This window comes from Pimephales promelas, chromosome 24, assembly GCF_988280905.1.
Source record: "Pimephales promelas chromosome 24, fPimPro1.hap1.1, whole genome shotgun sequence".
NCBI lineage: Eukaryota > Metazoa > Chordata > Actinopteri > Cypriniformes > Leuciscidae > Pimephales > Pimephales promelas.
The window spans coordinates 22,215,006-22,235,810 of NC_142792.1; the positions used below are offsets into that span (position 1 = coordinate 22,215,006).

The 20,805-nt window shown below is 44.1% G+C and overlaps 36 non-coding genes across 36 annotated transcripts; 19 read left to right on the forward strand and 17 right to left on the reverse strand.

The window, feature by feature from the left end:
* The first annotated feature begins 28 nt into the window (after window positions 1-28).
* trnam-cau (transfer RNA methionine (anticodon CAU)) lies at window positions 29-102 on the forward strand. Its single transcript has one exon. It is a non-coding gene; the product is annotated as a tRNA-Met (tRNA).
* An 804-nt stretch (window positions 103-906) lies between these two features.
* On the reverse strand, window positions 907-989 carry trnal-cag (transfer RNA leucine (anticodon CAG)). Its single transcript has one exon. It is a non-coding gene; the product is annotated as a tRNA-Leu (tRNA).
* Window positions 990-1,084: 95 nt separating this feature from the next.
* trnam-cau (transfer RNA methionine (anticodon CAU)) lies at window positions 1,085-1,158 on the forward strand. Its single transcript has one exon. It is a non-coding gene; the product is annotated as a tRNA-Met (tRNA).
* Window positions 1,159-1,962: 804 nt separating this feature from the next.
* On the reverse strand, window positions 1,963-2,045 carry trnal-cag (transfer RNA leucine (anticodon CAG)). The gene has a single exon. It is a non-coding gene; the product is annotated as a tRNA-Leu (tRNA).
* A 95-nt stretch (window positions 2,046-2,140) lies between these two features.
* On the forward strand, window positions 2,141-2,214 carry trnam-cau (transfer RNA methionine (anticodon CAU)). Its single transcript has one exon. It is a non-coding gene; the product is annotated as a tRNA-Met (tRNA).
* An 804-nt stretch (window positions 2,215-3,018) lies between these two features.
* trnal-cag (transfer RNA leucine (anticodon CAG)) lies at window positions 3,019-3,101 on the reverse strand. Its single transcript has one exon. It is a non-coding gene; the product is annotated as a tRNA-Leu (tRNA).
* A 95-nt stretch (window positions 3,102-3,196) lies between these two features.
* Window positions 3,197-3,270, forward strand: trnam-cau (transfer RNA methionine (anticodon CAU)). Its single transcript has one exon. It is a non-coding gene; the product is annotated as a tRNA-Met (tRNA).
* Window positions 3,271-4,066: 796 nt separating this feature from the next.
* On the reverse strand, window positions 4,067-4,149 carry trnal-cag (transfer RNA leucine (anticodon CAG)). Its single transcript has one exon. It is a non-coding gene; the product is annotated as a tRNA-Leu (tRNA).
* A 95-nt stretch (window positions 4,150-4,244) lies between these two features.
* On the forward strand, window positions 4,245-4,318 carry trnam-cau (transfer RNA methionine (anticodon CAU)). The gene has a single exon. It is a non-coding gene; the product is annotated as a tRNA-Met (tRNA).
* An 804-nt stretch (window positions 4,319-5,122) lies between these two features.
* trnal-cag (transfer RNA leucine (anticodon CAG)) lies at window positions 5,123-5,205 on the reverse strand. The gene has a single exon. It is a non-coding gene; the product is annotated as a tRNA-Leu (tRNA).
* Window positions 5,206-5,300: 95 nt separating this feature from the next.
* Window positions 5,301-5,374, forward strand: trnam-cau (transfer RNA methionine (anticodon CAU)). The gene has a single exon. It is a non-coding gene; the product is annotated as a tRNA-Met (tRNA).
* Window positions 5,375-6,178: 804 nt separating this feature from the next.
* trnal-cag (transfer RNA leucine (anticodon CAG)) lies at window positions 6,179-6,261 on the reverse strand. The gene has a single exon. It is a non-coding gene; the product is annotated as a tRNA-Leu (tRNA).
* Window positions 6,262-6,356: 95 nt separating this feature from the next.
* Window positions 6,357-6,430, forward strand: trnam-cau (transfer RNA methionine (anticodon CAU)). The gene has a single exon. It is a non-coding gene; the product is annotated as a tRNA-Met (tRNA).
* A 796-nt stretch (window positions 6,431-7,226) lies between these two features.
* On the reverse strand, window positions 7,227-7,309 carry trnal-cag (transfer RNA leucine (anticodon CAG)). Its single transcript has one exon. It is a non-coding gene; the product is annotated as a tRNA-Leu (tRNA).
* Window positions 7,310-7,404: 95 nt separating this feature from the next.
* On the forward strand, window positions 7,405-7,478 carry trnam-cau (transfer RNA methionine (anticodon CAU)). The gene has a single exon. It is a non-coding gene; the product is annotated as a tRNA-Met (tRNA).
* An 804-nt stretch (window positions 7,479-8,282) lies between these two features.
* trnal-cag (transfer RNA leucine (anticodon CAG)) lies at window positions 8,283-8,365 on the reverse strand. Its single transcript has one exon. It is a non-coding gene; the product is annotated as a tRNA-Leu (tRNA).
* A 95-nt stretch (window positions 8,366-8,460) lies between these two features.
* Window positions 8,461-8,534, forward strand: trnam-cau (transfer RNA methionine (anticodon CAU)). Its single transcript has one exon. It is a non-coding gene; the product is annotated as a tRNA-Met (tRNA).
* A 796-nt stretch (window positions 8,535-9,330) lies between these two features.
* trnal-cag (transfer RNA leucine (anticodon CAG)) lies at window positions 9,331-9,413 on the reverse strand. The gene has a single exon. It is a non-coding gene; the product is annotated as a tRNA-Leu (tRNA).
* A 95-nt stretch (window positions 9,414-9,508) lies between these two features.
* trnam-cau (transfer RNA methionine (anticodon CAU)) lies at window positions 9,509-9,582 on the forward strand. The gene has a single exon. It is a non-coding gene; the product is annotated as a tRNA-Met (tRNA).
* Window positions 9,583-10,385: 803 nt separating this feature from the next.
* Window positions 10,386-10,468, reverse strand: trnal-cag (transfer RNA leucine (anticodon CAG)). The gene has a single exon. It is a non-coding gene; the product is annotated as a tRNA-Leu (tRNA).
* A 95-nt stretch (window positions 10,469-10,563) lies between these two features.
* On the forward strand, window positions 10,564-10,637 carry trnam-cau (transfer RNA methionine (anticodon CAU)). Its single transcript has one exon. It is a non-coding gene; the product is annotated as a tRNA-Met (tRNA).
* Window positions 10,638-11,432: 795 nt separating this feature from the next.
* Window positions 11,433-11,515, reverse strand: trnal-cag (transfer RNA leucine (anticodon CAG)). Its single transcript has one exon. It is a non-coding gene; the product is annotated as a tRNA-Leu (tRNA).
* Window positions 11,516-11,610: 95 nt separating this feature from the next.
* trnam-cau (transfer RNA methionine (anticodon CAU)) lies at window positions 11,611-11,684 on the forward strand. The gene has a single exon. It is a non-coding gene; the product is annotated as a tRNA-Met (tRNA).
* A 982-nt stretch (window positions 11,685-12,666) lies between these two features.
* Window positions 12,667-12,740, forward strand: trnam-cau (transfer RNA methionine (anticodon CAU)). The gene has a single exon. It is a non-coding gene; the product is annotated as a tRNA-Met (tRNA).
* Window positions 12,741-13,544: 804 nt separating this feature from the next.
* On the reverse strand, window positions 13,545-13,627 carry trnal-cag (transfer RNA leucine (anticodon CAG)). The gene has a single exon. It is a non-coding gene; the product is annotated as a tRNA-Leu (tRNA).
* Window positions 13,628-13,722: 95 nt separating this feature from the next.
* On the forward strand, window positions 13,723-13,796 carry trnam-cau (transfer RNA methionine (anticodon CAU)). The gene has a single exon. It is a non-coding gene; the product is annotated as a tRNA-Met (tRNA).
* An 803-nt stretch (window positions 13,797-14,599) lies between these two features.
* On the reverse strand, window positions 14,600-14,682 carry trnal-cag (transfer RNA leucine (anticodon CAG)). Its single transcript has one exon. It is a non-coding gene; the product is annotated as a tRNA-Leu (tRNA).
* Window positions 14,683-14,777: 95 nt separating this feature from the next.
* Window positions 14,778-14,851, forward strand: trnam-cau (transfer RNA methionine (anticodon CAU)). Its single transcript has one exon. It is a non-coding gene; the product is annotated as a tRNA-Met (tRNA).
* Window positions 14,852-15,646: 795 nt separating this feature from the next.
* On the reverse strand, window positions 15,647-15,729 carry trnal-cag (transfer RNA leucine (anticodon CAG)). Its single transcript has one exon. It is a non-coding gene; the product is annotated as a tRNA-Leu (tRNA).
* A 95-nt stretch (window positions 15,730-15,824) lies between these two features.
* On the forward strand, window positions 15,825-15,898 carry trnam-cau (transfer RNA methionine (anticodon CAU)). Its single transcript has one exon. It is a non-coding gene; the product is annotated as a tRNA-Met (tRNA).
* A 1,850-nt stretch (window positions 15,899-17,748) lies between these two features.
* trnal-cag (transfer RNA leucine (anticodon CAG)) lies at window positions 17,749-17,831 on the reverse strand. The gene has a single exon. It is a non-coding gene; the product is annotated as a tRNA-Leu (tRNA).
* Window positions 17,832-17,926: 95 nt separating this feature from the next.
* Window positions 17,927-18,000, forward strand: trnam-cau (transfer RNA methionine (anticodon CAU)). The gene has a single exon. It is a non-coding gene; the product is annotated as a tRNA-Met (tRNA).
* Window positions 18,001-18,796: 796 nt separating this feature from the next.
* trnal-cag (transfer RNA leucine (anticodon CAG)) lies at window positions 18,797-18,879 on the reverse strand. Its single transcript has one exon. It is a non-coding gene; the product is annotated as a tRNA-Leu (tRNA).
* A 95-nt stretch (window positions 18,880-18,974) lies between these two features.
* Window positions 18,975-19,048, forward strand: trnam-cau (transfer RNA methionine (anticodon CAU)). Its single transcript has one exon. It is a non-coding gene; the product is annotated as a tRNA-Met (tRNA).
* An 803-nt stretch (window positions 19,049-19,851) lies between these two features.
* On the reverse strand, window positions 19,852-19,934 carry trnal-cag (transfer RNA leucine (anticodon CAG)). The gene has a single exon. It is a non-coding gene; the product is annotated as a tRNA-Leu (tRNA).
* Window positions 19,935-20,029: 95 nt separating this feature from the next.
* Window positions 20,030-20,103, forward strand: trnam-cau (transfer RNA methionine (anticodon CAU)). The gene has a single exon. It is a non-coding gene; the product is annotated as a tRNA-Met (tRNA).
* Window positions 20,104-20,805: the final 702 nt, after the last annotated feature.

Consider the following 20,805-nt stretch of genomic DNA (forward strand, 5'->3'; position numbering starts at 1 on the left):
TTCTCCGCTCACCCGAGCCATAATACATGCCTCGTTGGCGCAGTTAGGCAGCGCATCAGTCTCATAATCTGAAGGTCGTGAGTTCGAGCCTCACACGGGGCAGGCTGGTGCTTTTTGATACATGGGAGCATGTAAATGAAAGAGCTGCTTTCTGTATCATTCCTTTTGTGCGTTTTTCCAGTCCTTCATATGCAATGTCATAGAAATCAAGTGTTCTTGTGGGAGTAATGTTGAACAAATGCAGCAATAGTATTACTCTCATATTTATGTAATATGCGTCAGTGTTGTTGCAGTATGTTTTTTTAAGGCTAATGTAATTCTATCATTCCAATGACAAATCTTGTCAATGCTAAAGCAATGTTTTGCATGGCATTCCTTGAATCTTAGGCCATGACACTCCACCACATGCCCCCAAAACCCATGACCTTCAATTGCAAGAAATTTCCAAGAATCCTTGCCATGAAGTTCTACTGCATCCCCAAAACTTCAGTCCACCACATCCCAGTTAGACTCCCAGAATCACATTGCATACTCCCCCTAAAAAGAAAAGAAAAAAAGAAAAAAAAGACATGAATAGCCTTTCATAAACAAGTTCTTCTTCCGGTAAACATCAGAACGTGGCATTCCTCGAAGTTCTGTTGGATCCCATTCTATAAACATGTCCAATTTCGTGAAATGTCTTGACTTGAAATTCCAAGAAAACTGCACGAAAACGCCACCGAATCCCATACATTGCACCAAAAGTGTTACTTTAAAGTCCATATTATGCAGGTCAGTGCAACTGCATTGTTTGGTTAACTCTAGCATGAACTGAAATGCAGTGCTTTGTCAACATTAATGCACTTCGGGGTGAACTTGCCAGAGGGTTCAAGACTCTAGCTTGAGCCCGCAGCCAAAGGTTAGGTTTGTCAGAAGTGGGATTCGAACCCACGCCTCCAGGGGAGACTGCGACCTGAACGCAGCGCCTTAGACCGCTCGGCCATCCTGACGTGAGGGCAAAGGGTGAGCAGTACTTTTGGAGCTGCACCGAATGGCAGATGATCTGGAAGCTAGTGGTTCTCCGCTCACCCGAGCCATAGCACATGCCTCGTTGGCGCAGTTAGGCAGCGCGTCAGTCTCATAATCTGAAGGTCGTGAGTTCGAGCCTCACACGGGGCAGGCTGGTGCTTTTTGATACACGGGAGCATGTAAATGAAAGAGCTGCTTTCTGCATCATTCCTTTTGTGCGTTTGTCCAGTCCTTCATATGCAATGTCATTGAAATCAAGTGTTTTTGTGGGACTAATGTTGAACAAATGCAGCAATAGTATTACTCTCATATTTATGTAATATGCGTCAGTGTTGTTGCAGTATGTTTTTTTTAAGGCTAATGTAATTCTATCATTCCAATGACAAGTCTTGTCAATGCTAAAGCAATGTTTTGCATGGCATTCCTTGAATCTTAGGCCATGACACTCCACCACATGCCCCCAAAACCCATGACCTTCAATTGCAAGAAATTTCCAAGAATCCTTGCCATGAAGTTCTACTGCATCCCCAAAACTTCAGTCCACCACATACCAGTTAGACTCCCAGAATCACATTGCATACTCCCCCTAAAAAGAAAATAAAAAAAGAAAAAAAGACATGAATAGCCTTTCATGAACAAGTTCTTCTTCCGGTAAACATCAGAACGTGGCATTCCTCGAAGTTCTGTTGGATCCCATTCTATAAACATGTCCAATTTCGTGAAATGTCTTGACTTGAAATTCCAAGAAAACTGCACGAAAACGCCACCGAATCCCATACATTGCACCAAAAGTGTTACTTTAAAGTCCATATTATGCAGGTCAGTGCAACTGCATTGTTTGGTTAACTCTAGCATGAACTGAAATGCAGTGCTTTGTCAACATTAATGCACTTCGGGGTGAACTTGCCAGAGGGTTCAAGACTCTAGCTTGAGCCCGCAGCCAAAGGTTAGGTTTGTCAGAAGTGGGATTCGAACCCACGCCTCCAGGGGAGACTGCGACCTGAACGCAGCACCTTAGACCGCTCGGCCATCCTGAAGTGAGGGCAAAGGGTGAGCAGTACTTTTGGAGCTGCACCGAATGGCAGATGATCTGGCAGCTAGTGGTTCTCCGCTCACCCGAGCCATAGCACATGCCTCGTTGGCGCAGTTAGGCAGCGCGTCAGTCTCATAATCTGAAGGTCGTGAGTTCGAGCCTCACACGGGGCAGGCTGGTGCTTTTTGATACATGGGAGCATGTAAATGAAAGAGCTGCTTTCTGTATCATTCCTTTTGTGCGTTTTTCCAGTCCTTCATATGCAATGTCATAGAAATCAAGTGTTCTTGTGGGAGTAATGTTGAACAAATGCAGCAATAGTATTACTCTCATATTTATGTAATATGCGTCAGTGTTGTTGCAGTATGTTTTTTTAAGGCTAATGTAATTCTATCATTCCAATGACAAATCTTGTCAATGCTAAAGCAATGTTTTGCATGGCATTCCTTGAATCTTAGGCCATGACACTCCACCACATGCCCCCAAAACCCATGACCTTCAATTGCAAGAAATTTCCAAGAATCCTTGCCATGAAGTTCTACTGCATCCCCAAAACTTCAGTCCACCACATCCCAGTTAGACTCCCAGAATCACATTGCATACTGCCCCTAAAAAGAAAAGAAAAAAAGAAAAAAAAGACATGAATAGCCTTTCATAAACAAGTTCTTCTTCCGGTAAACATCAGAACGTGGCATTCCTCGAAGTTCTGTTGGATCCCATTCTATAAACATGTCCAATTTCGTGAAATGTCTTGACTTGAAATTCCAAGAAAACTGCACGAAAACGCCACCGAATCCCATACATTGCACCAAAAGTGTTACTTTAAAGTCCATATTATGCAGGTCAGTGCAACTGCATTGTTTGGTTAACTCAAGCATGAACTGAAATGCAGTGCTTTGTCAACATTAATGCACTTCGGGGTGAACTTGCCAGAGGGTTCAAAACTCTAGCTTGAGCCCGCAGCCAAAGCTTAGGTTTGTCAGAAGTGGGATTCGAACCCACGACTCCAGGGGAGACTGCGACCTGAACGCAGCGCCTTAGACCGCTCGGCCATCCTGACGTGAGGGCAAAGGGTGAGCAGTACTTTTGGAGCTGCACCGAATGGCAGATGATCTGGAAGCTAGTGGTTCTCCGCTCACCCGAGGCATAGCACATGCCTCGTTGGCGCAGTTAGGCAGCGCGTCAGTCTCATAATCTGAAGGTCGTGAGTTCGAGCCTCACACGGGGCAGGCTGGTGGTTTTTGATACATGGGAGCATGTAAATGAAAGAGCTGCTTTCTGTATCATTCCTTTTGTGCGTTTTTCCAGTCCTTCATATGCAATGTCATAGAAATCAAGTGTTCTTGTGGGAGTAATGTTGAACAAATGAAGTAATAGTATTACTCTCATATTTATGTAATATGCGTCAGTGTTGTTTCAGTATGTTTTTTTTAAGGCTAATGTAATTATATCGTTCCAATGACAAGTCTTGTCAATGCTAAAGCAATGTTTTGCATGGCATTCCTTGAATCTTAGGCCATGACACTGCACCACATGCCCCCAAAACCCATGACCTTCAATTCCAAGAAATTTCCAAGAATCCTTGCCATGAAGTTCTACTGCATCCCCAAAACTTCAGTCCACTACATCCCAGTTAGACTCCCAAAATCACATTGCATACTCCCCCTAAAAAGAAAAGAAAAAAAGACATGAATAGCCTTTCATAAACAAGTTCTTCTTCCGGTAAACATCAGAACGTGGCATTCCTCGAAGTTCTGTTGGATCCCATTCTATAAACATGTCCAATTTCGTGAAATGTCTTGACTTGAAATTCCAAGAAAACTGCACGAAAACGCCACCGAATCCCATACATTGCACCAAAAGTGTTACTTTAAAGTCCATATTATGCAGGTCAGTGCAACTGCATTGTTTGGTTAACTCTAGCATGAACTGAAATGCAGTGCTTTGTCAACATTAATGCACTTCGGGGTGAACTTGCCAGAGGGTTCAAGACTCTAGCTTGAGCCCGCAGCCAAAGGTTAGGTTTGTCAGAAGTGGGATTCGAACCCACGCCTCCAGGGGAGACTGCGACCTGAACGCAGCGCCTTAGACCGCTCGGCCATCCTGACGTGAGGGCAAAGGGTGAGCAGTACTTTTGGAGCTGCACCGAATGGCAGATGATCTGGAAGCTAGTGGTTCTCCGCTCACCCGAGCCATAGCACATGCCTCGTTGGCGCAGTTAGGCAGCGCGTCAGTCTCATAATCTGAAGGTCGTGAGTTCGAGCCTCACACGGGGCAGGCTGGTGCTTTTTGATACACGGGAGCATGTAAATGAAAGAGCTGCTTTCTGTATCATTCCTTTTGTGCGTTTGTCCAGTCCTTCATATGCAATGTCATTGAAATCAAGTGTTTTTGTGGGACTAATGTTGAACAAATGCAGCAATAGTATTACTCTCATATTTATGTAATATGCGTCAGTGTTGTTGCAGTATGTTTTTTTTAAGGCTAATGTAATTCTATCATTCCAATGACAAGTCTTGTCAATGCTAAAGCAATGTTTTGCATGGCATTCCTTGAATCTTAGGCCATGACACTCCACCACATGCCCCCAAAACCCATGACCTTCAATTGCAAGAAATTTCCAAGAATCCTTGCCATGAAGTTCTACTGCATCCCCAAAACTTCAGTCCACCACATACCAGTTAGACTCCCAGAATCACATTGCATACTCCCCCTAAAAAGAAAAGAAAAAAAGAAAAAAAGACATGAATAGCCTTTCATGAACAAGTTCTTCTTCCGGTAAACATCAGAACGTGGCATTCCTCGAAGTTCTGTTGGATCCCATTCTATAAACATGTCCAATTTCGTGAAATGTCTTGACTTGAAATTCCAAGAAAACTGCACGAAAACGCCACCGAATCCCATACATTGCACCAAAAGTGTTACTTTAAAGTCCATATTATGCAGGTCAGTGCAACTGCATTGTTTGGTTAACTCTAGCATGAACTGAAATGCAGTGCTTTGTCAACATTAATGCACTTCGGGGTGAACTTGCCAGAGGGTTCAAGACTCTAGCTTGAGCCCGCAGCCAAAGGTTAGGTTTGTCAGAAGTGGGATTCGAACCCACGCCTCCAGGGGAGACTGCGACCTGAACGCAGCACCTTAGACCGCTCGGCCATCCTGAAGTGAGGGCAAAGGGTGAGCAGTACTTTTGGAGCTGCACCGAATGGCAGATGATCTGGCAGCTAGTGGTTCTCCGCTCACCCGAGCCATAGCACATGCCTCGTTGGTGCAGTTAGGCAGCGCGTCAGTCTCATAATCTGAAGGTCGTGAGTTCGAGCCTCACACGGGGCAGGCTGGTGCTTTTTGATACATGGGAGCATGTAAATGAAAGAGCTGCTTTCTGTATCATTCCTTTTGTGCATTTTTCCAGTCCTTCATATGCAATGTCATAGAAATCAAGTGTTCTTGTGGGACTAATGTTGAACAAATGCAGCAATAGTATTACTCTCATATTTATGTAATATGCGTCAGTGTTGTTGCAGTATGTTTTTTTAAGGCTAATGTAATTCTATCATTCCAATGACAAGTCTTGTCAATGCGAAAGCAATGTTTTGCATGGCATTCCTTGAATCTTAGGCCATGACACTCCACCACATGCCCCCAAAACCCATGACCTTCAATTGCAAGAAATTTCCAAGAATCCTTGCCATGAAGTTCTACTGCATCCCCAAAACTTCAGTCCACCACATCCCAGTTAGACTCCCAGAATCACATTGCATACTCCCCCTAAAAAGAAAAGAAAAAAAGAAAAAAAGACATGAATAGCCTTTCATAAACAAGTTCTTCTTCCGGTAAACATCAGAACGTGGCATTCCTCGAAGTTCTGTTGGATCCCATTCTATAAACATGTCCAATTTCGTGAACTGTCTTGACTTGAAATTCCAAGAAAACTAGACCGAAAACACCACCGAATCCCATACATTGCACCAAAAGTGTTACTTTAAAGTCCATATTATGCAGGTCAGTGCAACTGCATTGTTTGGTTAACTCAAGCATGAACTGAAATGCAGTGCTTTGTCAACATTAATGCACTTCGGGGTGAACTTGCCAGAGGGTTCAAAACTCTAGCTTGAGCCCGCAGCCAAAGCTTAGGTTTGTCAGAAGTGGGATTCGAACCCACGCCTCCAGGGGAGACTGCGATCTGAACGCAGCGCCTTAGACCGCTCGGCCATCCTGACGTGAGGGCAAAGGGTGAGCAGTACTTTTGGAGCTGCACCGAATGGCAGATGATCTGGAAGCTAGTGGTTCTCCGCTCACCCGAGGCATAGCACATGCCTCGTTGGCGCAGTTAGGCAGCGCGTCAGTCTCATAATCTGAAGGTCGTGAGTTCGAGCCTCACACGGGGCAGGCTGGTGGTTTTTGATACATGGGAGCATGTAAATGAAAGAGCTGCTTTCTGTATCATTCCTTTTGTGCGTTTTTCCAGTCCTTCATATGCAATGTCATAGAAATCAAGTGTTCTTGTGGGAGTAATGTTGAACAAATGAAGTAATAGTATTACTCTCATATTTATGTAATATGCGTCAGTGTTGTTGCAGTATGTTTTTTTTAAGGCTAATGTAATTATATCGTTCCAATGACAAGTCTTGTCAATGCTAAAGCAATGTTTTGCATGGCATTCCTTGAATCTTAGGCCATGACACTGCACCACATGCCCCCAAAACCCATGACCTTCAATTCCAAGAAATTTCCAAGAATCCTTGCCATGAAGTTCTACTGCATCCCCAAAACTTCAGTCCACTACATCCCAGTTAGACTCCCAAAATCACATTGCATACTCCCCCTAAAAAGAAAAGAAAAAAAGACATGAATAGCCTTTCATAAACAAGTTCTTCTTCCGGTAAACATCAGAACGTGGCATTCCTCGAAGTTCTGTTGGATCCCATTCTATAAACATGTCCAATTTCGTGAAATGTCTTGACTTGAAATTCCAAGAAAACTGCACGAAAACGCCACCGAATCCCATACATTGCACCAAAAGTGTTACTTTAAAGTCCATATTATGCAGGTCAGTGCAACTGCATTGTTTGGTTAACTCTAGCATGAACTGAAATGCAGTGCTTTGTCAACATTAATGCACTTCGGGGTGAACTTGCCAGAGGGTTCAAGACTCTAGCTTGAGCCCGCAGCCAAAGGTTAGGTTTGTCAGAAGTGGGATTCGAACCCACGCCTCCAGGGGAGACTGCGACCTGAACGCAGCGCCTTAGACCGCTCGGCCATCCTGACGTGAGGGCAAAGGGTGAGCAGTACTTTTGGAGCTGCACCGAATGGCAGATGATCTGGAAGCTAGTGGTTCTCCGCTCACCCGAGCCATAGCACATGCCTCGTTGGCGCAGTTAGGCAGCGCGTCAGTCTCATAATCTGAAGGTCGTGAGTTCGAGCCTCACACGGGGCAGGCTGGTGCTTTTTGATACACGGGAGCATGTAAATGAAAGAGCTGCTTTCTGTATCATTCCTTTTGTGCGTTTGTCCAGTCCTTCATATGCAATGTCATTGAAATCAAGTGTTTTTGTGGGACTAATGTTGAACAAATGCAGCAATAGTATTACTCTCATATTTATGTAATATGCGTCAGTGTTGTTGCAGTATGTTTTTTTAAGGCTAATGTAATTCTATCATTCCAATGACAAGTCTTGTCAATGCTAAAGCAATGTTTTGCATGGCATTCCTTGAATCTTAGGCCATGACACTCCACCACATGCCCCCAAAACCCATGACCTTCAATTGCAAGAAATTTCCAAGAATCCTTGCCATGAAGTTCTACTGCATCCCCAAAACTTCAGTCCACCACATACCAGTTAGACTCCCAGAATCACATTGCATACTCCCCCTAAAAAGAAAATAAAAAAAGAAAAAAAGACATGAATAGCCTTTCATGAACAAGTTCTTCTTCCGGTAAACATCAGAACGTGGCATTCCTCGAAGTTCTGTTGGATCCCATTCTATAAACATGTCCAATTTCGTGAAATGTCTTGACTTGAAATTCCAAGAAAACTAGACCGAAAACACCACCGAATCCCATACATTGCACCAAAAGTGTTACTTTAAAGTCCATATTATGCAGGTCAGTGCAACTGCATTGTTTGGTTAACTCAAGCATGAACTGAAATGCAGTGCTTTGTCAACATTAATGCACTTCGGGGTGAACTTGCCAGAGGGTTCAAAACTCTAGCTTGAGCCCGCAGCCAAAGCTTAGGTTTGTCAGAAGTGGGATTCGAACCCACGCCTCCAGGGGAGACTGCGATCTGAACGCAGCGCCTTAGACCGCTCGGCCATCCTGACGTGAGGGCAAAGGGTGAGCAGTACTTTTGGAGCTGCACCGAATGGCAGATGATCTGGAAGCTAGTGGTTCTCCGCTCACCCGAGGCATAGCACATGCCTCGTTGGCGCAGTTAGGCAGCGCGTCAGTCTCATAATCTGAAGGTCGTGAGTTCGAGCCTCACACGGGGCAGGCTGGTGGTTTTTGATACATGGGAGCATGTAAATGAAAGAGCTGCTTTCTGTATCATTCCTTTTGTGCGTTTTTCCAGTCCTTCATATGCAATGTCATAGAAATCAAGTGTTCTTGTGGGAGTAATGTTGAACAAATGAAGCAATAGTATTACTCTCATATTTATGTAATATGCGTCAGTGTTGTTGCAGTATGTTTTTTTTAAGGCTAATGTAATTATATCGTTCCAATGACAAGTCTTGTCAATGCTAAAGCAATGTTTTGCATGGCATTCCTTGAATCTTAGGCCATGACACTGCACCACATGCCCCCAAAACCCATGACCTTCAATTCCAAGAAATTTCCAAGAATCCTTGCCATGAAGTTCTACTGCATCCCCAAAACTTCAGTCCACTACATCCCAGTTAGACTCCCAAAATCACATTGCATACTCCCCCTAAAAAGAAAAGAAAAAAAGACATGAATAGCCTTTCATAAACAAGTTCTTCTTCCGGTAAACATCAGAACGTGGCATTCCTCGAAGTTCTGTTGGATCCCATTCTATAAACATGTCCAATTTCGTGAAATGTCTTGACTTGAAATTCCAAGAAAACTGCACGAAAACGCCACCGAATCCCATACATTGCACCAAAAGTGTTACTTTAAAGTCCATATTATGCAGGTCAGTGCAACTGCATTGTTTGGTTAACTCTAGCATGAACTGAAATGCAGTGCTTTGTCAACATTAATGCACTTCGGGGTGAACTTGCCAGAGGGTTCAAGACTCTAGCTTGAGCCCGCAGCCAAAGGTTAGGTTTGTCAGAAGTGGGATTCGAACCCACGCCTCCAGGGGAGACTGCGACCTGAACGCAGCGCCTTAGACCGCTCGGCCATCCTGACGTGAGGGCAAAGGGTGAGCAGTACTTTTGGAGCTGCACCGAATGGCAGATGATCTGGAAGCTAGTGGTTCTCCGCTCACCCGAGCCATAGCACATGCCTCGTTGGCGCAGTTAGGCAGCGCGTCAGTCTCATAATCTGAAGGTCGTGAGTTCGAGCCTCACACGGGGCAGGCTGGTGCTTTTTGATACATGGGAGCATGTAAATGAAAGAGCTGCTTTCTGTATCATTCCTTTTGTGCGTTTTTCCAGTCCTTCATATGCAATGTCATAGAAATCAAGTGTTCTTGTGGGACTAATGTTGAACAAATGCAGCAATAGTATTACTCTCATATTTATGTAATATGCGTCAGTGTTGTTGCAGTATGTTTTTTTAAGGCTAATGTAATTCTATCATTCTAATGACAAGTCTTGTCAATGCTAAAGCAATGTTTTGCATGGCATTCCTTGAATCTTAGGCCATGACTCTGCACCACATGCCCCCAAAACCCATGACCTTCAATTCCAAGAAATTTCCAAGAATCCTTGCCATGAAGTTCTACTGCATCCCCAAAACTTCAGTCCACCACATCCCAGTTAGACTCCCAAAATCACATTGCATACTCCCCCTAAAAAGAAAAGAAAAAAAGAAAAAAAGACATGAATAGCTTTTCATAAACAAGTTCTTCTTCCGGTAAACATCAGAACGTGGCATTCCTCGAAGTTCTGTTGGATCCCGTTCTATAAACATGTCCAATTTCGTGAAATGTCTTGACTTGAAATTCCAAGAAAACTGCACGAAAACGCCACCAAATCCCATACATTGCACCAAAAGTGTTACTTTAAAGTCCATATTATGCAGGTCAGTGCAACTGCATTGTTTGGTTAACTCTAGCATGAACTGAAATGCAGTGCTTTGTCAACATTAATGCACTTCGGGGTGAACTTGCCAGAGGGTTCAAGACTCTAGCTTGAGCCCGCAGCCAAAGGTTAGGTTTGTCAGAAGTGGGATTCGAACCCACGCCTCCAGGGGAGACTGCGACCTGAACGCAGCGCCTTAGACCGCTCGGCCATCCTGACGTGAGGGCAAAGGGTGAGCAGTACTTTTGGAGCTGCACCGAATGGCAGATGATCTGGAAGCTAGTGGTTCTCCGCTCACCCGAGCCATAGTACATGCCTCGTTGGCGCAGTTAGGCAGCGCATCAGTCTCATAATCTGAAGGTCGTGAGTTCGAGCCTCACACGGGGCAGGCTGGTGCTTTTTGATACATGGGAGCATGTAAATGAAAGAGCTGCTTTCTGTATCATTCCTTTTGTGCGTTTTTCCAGTCCTTCATATGCAATGTCATAGAAATCAAGTGTTCTTGTGGGAGTAATGTTGAACAAATGCAGCAATAGTATTACTCTCATATTTATGTAATATGCGTCAGTGTTGTTGCAGTATGTTTTTTTAAGGCTAATGTAATTCTATCATTCCAATGACAAATCTTGTCAATGCTAAAGCAATGTTTTGCATGGCATTCCTTGAATCTTAGGCCATGACACTGCACCACATGCCCCCAAAACCCATGACCTTCAATTCCAAGAAATTTCCAAGAATCCTTGCCATGAAGTTCTACTGCATCCCCAAAACTTCAGTCCACTACATCCCAGTTAGACTCCCAAAATCACATTGCATACTCCCCCTAAAAAGAAAAGAAAAAAAGACATGAATAGCCTTTCATAAACAAGTTCTTCTTCCGGTTAACATCAGAACGTGGCATTCCTCGAAGTTCTGTTGGATCCCATTCTATAAACATGTCCAATTTCGTGAAATGTCTTGACTTGAAATTCCAAGAAAACTGCACGAAAACGCCACCGAATCCCATACATTGCACCAAAAGTGTTACTTTAAAGTCCATATTATGCAGGTCAGTGCAACTGCATTGTTTGGTTAACTCTAGCATGAACTGAAATGCAGTGCTTTGTCAACATTAATGCACTTCGGGGTGAACTTGCCAGAGGGTTCAAGACTCTAGCTTGAGCCCGCAGCCAAAGGTTAGGTTTGTCAGAAGTGGGATTCGAACCCACGCCTCCAGGGGAGACTGCGACCTGAACGCAGCGCCTTAGACCGCTCGGCCATCCTGACGTGAGGGCAAAGGGTGAGCAGTACTTTTGGAGCTGCACCGAATGGCAGATGATCTGGAAGCTAGTGGTTCTCCGCTCACCCGAGCCATAGCACATGCCTCGTTGGCGCAGTTAGGCAGCGCGTCAGTCTCATAATCTGAAGGTCGTGAGTTCGAGCCTCACACGGGGCAGGCTGGTGCTTTTTGATACACGGGAGCATGTAAATGAAAGAGCTGCTTTCTGTATCATTCCTTTTGTGCGTTTGTCCAGTCCTTCATATGCAATGTCATTGAAATCAAGTGTTTTTGTGGGACTAATGTTGAACAAATGCAGCAATAGTATTACTCTCATATTTATGTAATATGCGTCAGTGTTGTTGCAGTATGTTTTTTTTAAGGCTAATGTAATTCTATCATTCCAATGACAAGTCTTGTCAATGCTAAAGCAATGTTTTGCATGGCATTCCTTGAATCTTAGGCCATGACACTCCACCACATGCCCCCAAAACCCATGACCTTCAATTGCAAGAAATTTCCAAGAATCCTTGCCATGAAGTTCTACTGCATCCCCAAAACTTCAGTCCACCACATACCAGTTAGACTCCCAGAATCACATTGCATACTCCCCCTAAAAAGAAAAGAAAAAAAGAAAAAAAGACATGAATAGCCTTTCATAAACAAGTTCTTCTTCCGGTAAACATCAGAACGTGGCATTCCTCGAAGTTCTGTTGGATCCCATTCTATAAACATGTCCAATTTCGTGAAATGTCTTGACTTGAAATTCCAAGAAAACTGCACGAAAACGCCACCGAATCCCATACATTGCACCAAAAGTGTTACTTTAAAGTCCATATTATGCAGGTCAGTGCAACTGCATTGTTTGGTTAACTCTAGCATGAACTGAAATGCAGTGCTTTGTCAACATTAATGCACTTCGGGGTGAACTTGCCAGAGGGTTCAAGACTCTAGCTTGAGCCCGCAGCCAAAGGTTAGGTTTGTCAGAAGTGGGATTCAAACCCACGCCTCCAGGGGAGACTGCGACCTGAACGCAGCACCTTAGACCGCTCGGCCATCCTGAAGTGAGGGCAAAGGGTGAGCAGTACTTTTGGAGCTGCACCGAATGGCAGATGATCTGGAAGCTAGTAGTTCTCCGCTCACCCGAGCCATAGCACATGCCTCGTTGGCGCAGTTAGGCAGCGCGTCAGTCTCATAATCTGAAGGTCGTGAGTTCGAGCCTCACACGGGGCAGGCTGGTGCTTTTTGATACATGGGAGCATGTAAATGAAAGAGCTGCTTTCTGTATCATTCCTTTTGTGCGTTTTTCCAGTCCTTCATATGCAATGTCATAGAAATCAAGTGTTCTTGTGGGACTAATGTTGAACAAATGCAGCAATAGTATTACTCTCATATTTATGTAATATGCGTCAGTGTTGTTGCAGTATTGTTTTTTTAAGGCTAATGTAATTCTATCATTCCAATGACAAGTCTTGTCAATGCTAAAGCAATGTTTTGCATGGCATTCCTTGAATCTTAGGCCATGACTCTGCACCACATGCCCCCAAAACCCATGACCTTCAATTCCAAGAAATTTCCAAGAATCCTTGCCATGAAGTTCTACTACATCCCCAAAACTTCAGTCCACCACATCCCAGTTAGACTCCCAAAATCACATTGCATACTCCCCCTAAAAAGAAAAGAAAAAAAGAAAAAAAGACATGAATAGCCTTTCATAAACAAGTTCTTCTTCCGGTAAACATCAGAACATGGCATTCCTCGAAGTTCTGTTGGATCCCATTCTATAAACATGTCCAATTTCGTGAAATGTCTTGACTTGAAATTCCAAGAAAACTGCACGAAAACGCCACCGAATCCCATACATTGCACCAAAAGTGTTACTTTAAAGTCCATATTATGCAGGTCAGTGCAACTGCATTGTTTGGTTAACTCTAGCATGAACTGAAATGCAGTGCTTTGTCAACATTAATGCACTTCGGGGTGAACTTGCCAGAGGGTTCAAGACTCTAGCTTGAGCCCGCAGCCAAAGGTTAGGTTTGTCAGAAGTGGGATTCGAACCCACGCCTCCAGGGGAGACTGCGACCTGAACGCAGCGCCTTAGACCGCTCGGCCATCCTGACGTGAGGGCTAAGGGTGAGCAGTACTTTTGGAGCTGCACCGAATGGCAGATGATCTGGAAGCTAGTGGTTCTCCGCTCACCCGAGCCACAGCACATGCCTCGTTGGCGCAGTTAGGCAGCGCGTCAGTCTCATAATCTGAAGGTCGTGAGTTCGAGCCTCACACGGGGCAGGCTGGTGGTTTTTGATACATGGGAGCATGTAAATGAAAGAGCTGCTTTCTGTATCATTCCTTTTGTGCGTTTTTCCAGTCCTTCATATGCAATGTCATAGAAATCAAGTGTTCTTGTGGGACTAATGTTGAACAAATGCAGCAATAGTATTACTCTCATATTTATGTAATATGCGTCAGTGTTGTTGCAGTATGTTTTTTTAAGGCTAATGTAATTCTATCATTCCAATGACAAGTCTTGTCAATGCTAAAGCAATGTTTTGCATGGCATTCCTTGAATCTTAGGCCATGACTCTGTACCACATGCCCCCAAAACCCATGACCTTCAATTCCAAGAAATTTCCAAGAATCCTTGCCATGAAGTTCTACTGCATCCCCAAAACTTCAGTCCACCACATCCCAGTTAGACTCCCAAAATCACATTGCATACTCCCCCTAAAAAGAAAAGAAAAAAAGAAAAAAAGACATGAATAGCCTTTCATAAACAAGTTCTTCTTCCGGTAAACATCGGAACGTGGCATTCCTCGAAGTTCTGTTGGATCCCATTCTATAAACATGTCCAATTTCGTGAAATGTCTTGACTTGAAATTCCAAGAAAACTGCACGAAAACGCCACCGAATCCCATACATTGCACCAAAAGTGTTACTTTAAAGTCCATATTATGCAGGTCAGTGCAACTGCATTGTTTGGTTAACTCTAGCATGAACAGAAATGCAGTGCTTTGTCAACATTAATGCACTTCGGGGTGAACTTGCCAGAGGGTTCAAGACTCTAGCTTGAGCCCGCAGCCAAAGGTTAGGTTTGTCAGAAGTGGGATTCGAACCCACGCCTCCAGGGGAGACTGCGACCTGAACGCAGCGCCTTAGACCGCTCGGCCATCCTGACGTGAGGGCTAAGGGTGAGCAGTACTTTTGGATCTGCACCGAATGGCAGATGATCTGGAAGCTAGTGGTTCTCCACTCACCCGAGCGACAGCACATGCCTCGTTGGCGCAGTTATGTAGCGCGTCAGTCTCATAATCTGAAGGTCGTGAGTTCGAGCCTCACACGGGGCAGGCTGGTGCTTTTTGATACATGGGAGCATGTAAATGAAAGAGCTGCTTTCTGTATCATTCCTTTTGTGCGTTTTTCCAGTCCTTCATATGCAATGTCATAGAAATCAAGTGTTCTTGTGGGACTAATGTTGAACAAATGCAGCAATAGTATTACTCTCATATTTATGTAATATGCGTCAGTGTTGTTGCAGTATGTTTTTTTAAGGCTAATGTAATTCTATCATTCCAATGACAAGTCTTGTCAATGCTAAAGCAATGTTTTGCATGGCATTCCTTGAATCTTAGGCCATGACTCTGCACCACATGCCCCCAAAACCCATGACCTTCAATTCCAAGAAATTTCCAAGAATCCTTGCCATGAAGTTCTACTGCATCCCCAAAACTTCAGTCCACCACATCCCAGTTAGACTCCCAAAATCACATTGCATACTCCCCCTAAAAAGAAAAGAAAAAAAGACATGAATAGCCTTTCATAAACAAGTTCTTCTTCCGGTAAACATCAGAACGTGGCATTCCTCGAAGTTCTGTTGGATCCCATTCTATAAACATGTCCAATTTCGTGAAATGTCTTGACTTGAAATTCCAAGAAAACTGCACGAAAACGCCACCGAATCCCATACATTGCACCAAAAGTGTTACTTTAAAGTCCATATTATGCAGGTCAGTGCAACTGCATTGTTTGGTTAACTCTAGCATGAACTGAAATGCAGTGCTTTGTCAACATTAATGCACTTCGGGGTGAACTTGCCAGAGGGTTCAAGACTCTAGCTTGAGCCCGCAGCCAAAGGTTAGGCTTGTCAGAAGTGGGATTCGAACCCACGCCTCCAGGGGAGACTGCGACCTGAACGCAGCGCCTTAGACCGCTCGGCCATTCTGACGTGAGGGCAAAGGGTGAGCAGTACTTTTGGAGCTGCACCGAATGGCAGATGATCTGGAAGCTAGTGGTTCTCCGCTCACCCGAGCCATAGCACATGCCTCGTTGGCGCAGTTAGGCAGCGCGTCAGTCTCATAATCTGAAGTTCGTGAGTTCGAGCCTCACACGGGGCAGGCTGGTGCTTTTTGATACATGGGAGCATGTAAATGAAAGAGCTGCTTTCTGTATCATTCCTTTTGTGCGTTTTTCCAGTCCTTCATATGCAATGTCATAGAAATCAAGTGTTCTTGTGGGACTAATGTTGAACAAATGCAGCAATAGTATTACTCTCATATTTATGTAATATGCGTCAGTGTTGTTGCAGTATGTTTTTTTAAGTCTAATGTAATTCTATCATTCCAATGACAAGTCTTGTCAATGCTAAAGCAATGTTTTGCATGGCATTCCTTGAATCTTAGGCCATGACTCTGCACCACATGCCCCCAAAACCCATGACCTTCAATTCCAAGAAATTTCCAAGAATCCTTGCCATGAAGTTCTACTGCATCCCCAAAACTTCAGTCCACCACATCCCAGTTAGACTCCCAAAATCACATTGCATACTCCCCCTAAAAAGAAAAGAAAAAAAGAAAAAAAGACATGAATAGCCTTTCATAAACAAGTTCTTCTTCCGGTAAACATCAGAACGTGGCATTCCTCGAAGTTCTGTTGGATCCCATTCTATAAACATGTCCAATTTCGTGAAATGTCTTGACTTGAAATTCCAAGAAAACTGCACGAAAACGCCACCGAATCCCATACATTGCACCAAAAGTGTTACTTTAAAGTCCATATTATGCAGGTCAGTGCAACTGCATTGTTTGGTTAACTCTAGCATGAACTGAAATGCAGTGCTTTGTCAACATTAATGCACTTCGGGGTGAACTTGCCAGAGGGTTCAAGACTCTAGCTTGAGCCCGCAGCCAAAGGTTAGGTTTGTCAGAAGTGGGATTCGAACCCACGCCTCCAGGGGAGACTGCGACCTGAACGGAGCGCCTTAGACCGCTCGGCCATCCAGACGTGAGGGCAAAGGGTGAGCAGTACTTTTGGAGCTGCACCGAATTGCAGATGATCTGGAAGCTAGTGGTTCTCCGCTCACCCGAGCCATAGCACATGCCTCGTTGGCGCAGTTAGGCAGAGCGTCAGTCTCATAATCTGAAGGTCGTGAGTTCGAGCCTCACACGCGGCAGGCTGGTGCTTTTTGATACATGGGAGCATGTAAATGAAAGAGCTGCTTTCTGTATCATTCCTTTTGTGCGTTTTTCCAGTCCTTCATATGCAATGTCATAGAAATCAAGTGTTCTTGTGGGACTAATGTTGAACAAATGCAGCAATAGTATTACTCTCATATTTATGTAATATGCGTCAGTGTTGTTGCAGTATGTTTTTTTAAGGCTAATGTAATTCTATCATTCCAATGACAAGTCTTGTCAATGCTAAAGCAATGTTTTGCATGGCATTCCTTGAATCTTAGGCCATGACTCTGCACCACATGCCCCCAAAACCCATGACCTTCAATTCCAAGAAATTTCCAAGAATCCTTGCCATGAAGTTCTACTACATCCCCAAAACTTCAGTCCACCACATCCCAGTTAGACTCCCAAAATCACATTGCATACTCCCCCTAAAAAGAAAAGAAAAAAAGACATGAATAGCCTTTCATAAACAAGTTCTTCTTCCGGTAAACATCAGAACGTGGCATTCCTCGAAGTTCTGTTGGATCCCATTCTATAAACATGTCGAATTTCGTGAAATGTCTTGACTTGAAATTCCAAGAAAACTGCACAAAAACGCCACCGAATCCCATACATTGCACCAAAAGTGTTACTTTAAAGTCCATATTATGCAGGTCAGTGCAACTGCATTGTTTGGTTAACTCTAGCATGAACTGAAATGCAGTGCTTTGTCAACATTAATGCACTTCGGGGTGAACTTGCCAGAGGGTTCAAGACTCTAGCTTGAGCCCGCAGCCAAAGGTTAGGTTTGTCAGAAGTGGGATTCGAACCCACGCCTCCAGGGGAGACTGCGACCTGAACGCAGCGCCTTAGACCGCTCGGCCATCCTGACGTGAGGGCAAAGGGTGAGCAGTACTTTTGGAGCTGCACCGAATGGCAGATGATCTGGAAGCTAGTGGTTCTCCGCTCACCCGAGCCATAGCACATGCCTCGTTGGCGCAGTTAGGCAGCGCGTCAGTCTCATAATCTGAAGGTTGTGAGTTCGAGCCTCACACGGGGCAGGCTGTTGCTTTTTGATACATGGGAGCATGTAAATGAAAGAGCTGCTTTCTGTATCATTCCTTTTGTGCGTTTTTCCAGTCCTTCATATGCAATGTCATAGAAATCAAGTGTTCTTGTGGGACTAATGTTGAACAAATGCAGCAATAGTATTACTCTCATATTTATGTAATATGCGTCAGTGTTGTTGCAGTATTGTTTTTTTAAGGCTAATGTAATTCTATCATTCCAATGACAAGTCTTGTCAATGCTAAAGCAATGTTTTGCATGGCATTCCTTGAATCTTAGGCCATGACTCTGCACCACATGCCCCCAAAACCCATGACCTTCAATTCCAAGAAATTTCCAAGAATCCTTGCCATGAAGTTCTACTGCATCCCCAAAACTTCAGTCCACCACATCCCAGTTAGACTCCCAAAATCACATTGCATACTCCCCCTAAAAAGAAAAGAAAAAAAGACATGAATAGCCTTTCATAAACAAGTTCTTCTTCCGGTAAACATCAGAACGTGGCATTCCTCGAAGTTCTGTTGGATCCCATTCTATAAACATGTCCAATTTCGTGAAATGTCTTGACTTGAAATTCCAAGAAAACTGCACGAAAACGCCACCGAATCCCATACATTGCACCAAAAGTGTTACTTTAAAGTCCATATTATGCAGGTCAGTGCAACTGCATTGTTTGGTTAACTCTAGCATGAACTGAAATGCAGTGCTTTGTCAACATTAATGCACTTCGGGGTGAACTTGCCAGAGGGTTCAAGACTCTAGCTTGAGCCCGCAGCCAAAGGTTAGGTTTGTCAGAAGTGGGATTCGAACCCACGCCTCCAGGGGAGACTGCGACCTGAACGCAGCGCCTTAGACCGCTCGGCCATCCTGACATGAGGGCTAAGGGTGAGCAGTACTTTTGGAGCTGCACCGAATGGCAGATGATCTGGAAGCTAGTGGTTCTCCGCTCACCCGAGCCACAGCACATGCCTCGTTGGCGCAGTTATGTAGCGCGTCAGTCTCATAATCTGAAGGTCGTGAGTTCGAGCCTCACACGGGGCAGGCTGGTGCTTTTTGATACATGGGAGCATGTAAATGAAAGAGCTGCTTTCTGTATCATTCCTTTTGTGCGTTTTTCCAGTCCTTCATATGCAATGTCATAGAAATCAAGTGTTCTTGTGGGACTAATGTTGAACAAATGCAGCAATAGTATTACTCTCATATTTATGTAATATGCGTCAGTGTTGTTGCAGTATTGTTTTTTTAAGGCTAATGTAATTCTATCATTCCAATGACAAGTCTTGTCAATGCTAAAGCAATGTTTTGCATGGCATTCCTTGAATCTTAGGCCATGACTCTGCACCACATGCCCCCAAAACCCATGACCTTCAATTCCAAGAAATTTCCAAGAATCCTTGCCATGAAGTTCTACTACATCCCCAAAACTTCAGTCCACCACATCCCAGTTAGACTCCCAAAATCACATTGCATACTCCCCCTAAAAAGAAAAGAAAAAAAGAAAAAAAGACATGAATAGCCTTTCATAAACAAGTTCTTCTTCCGGTAAACATCAGAACGTGGCATTCCTCGAAGTTCTGTTGGATCCCATTCTATAAACATGTCCAATTTCGTGAAATGTCTTGACTTGAAATTCCAAGAAAACTGCACGAAAACGCCACCGAATCCCATACATTGCACCAAAAGTGTTACTTTAAAGTCCATATTATGCAGGTCAGTGCAACTGCATTGTTTGGTTAACTCTAGCATGAACAGAAATGCAGTGCTTTGTCAACATTAATGCACTTCGGGGTGAACTTGCCAGAGGGTTCAAGACTCTAGCTTGAGCCCGCAGCCAAAGGTTAGGTTGTCAGAAGTGGGATTCGAACCCTCGCCTCCAGGGGAGACTGCGACCTGAACGCAGCGCCTTAGACCGCTCGGCCATCCTGACGTGAGGGCAAAGGGTGAGCAGTACTTTTGGAGCTGCACCGAATGGCAGATGATCTGGAAGCTAGTGGTTCTCCGCTCACCCGAGCCATAGCACATGCCTCGTTGGCGCAGTTAGGCAGCGCGTCAGTCTCATAATCTGAAGGTCGTGAGTTCGAGCCTCACACGGGGCAGGCTGGTGCTTTTTGATACATGGGAGCATGTAAATGAAAGAGCTGCTTTCTGTATCATTCCTTTTGTGCGTTTTTCCAGTCCTTCATATGCAATGTCATAGAAATCAAGTGTTCTTGTGGGACTAATGTTGAACAAATGCAGCAATAGTATTACTCTCATATTTATGTAATATGCGTCAGTGTTGTTGCAGTATGTTTTTTTAAGGCTAATGTAATTCTATCATTCCAATGACAAGTCTTGTCAATGCTAAAGCAATGTTTTGCATGGCATTCCTTGAATCTTAGGCCATGACTCTGCACCACATGCCCCCAAAACCCATGACCTTCAATTCCAAGAAATTTCCAAGAATCCTTGCCATGAAGTTCTACTACATCCCCAAAACTTCAGTCCACCACATCCCAGTTAGACTCCCAAAATCACATTGCATACTCCCCCTAAAAAGAAAAGAAAAAAAGACATGAATAGCCTTTCATAAACAAGTTCTTCTTCCGGTAAACATCAGAACGTGGCATTCCTCGAAGTTCTGTTGGATCCCATTCTATAAACATGTCGAATTTCGTGAAATGTCTTGACTTGAAATTCCAAGAAAACTGCACAAAAACGCCACCGAATCCCATACATTGCACCAAAAGTGTTACTTTAAAGTCCATATTATGCAGGTCAGTGCAACTGCATTGTTTGGTTAACTCTAGCATGAACTG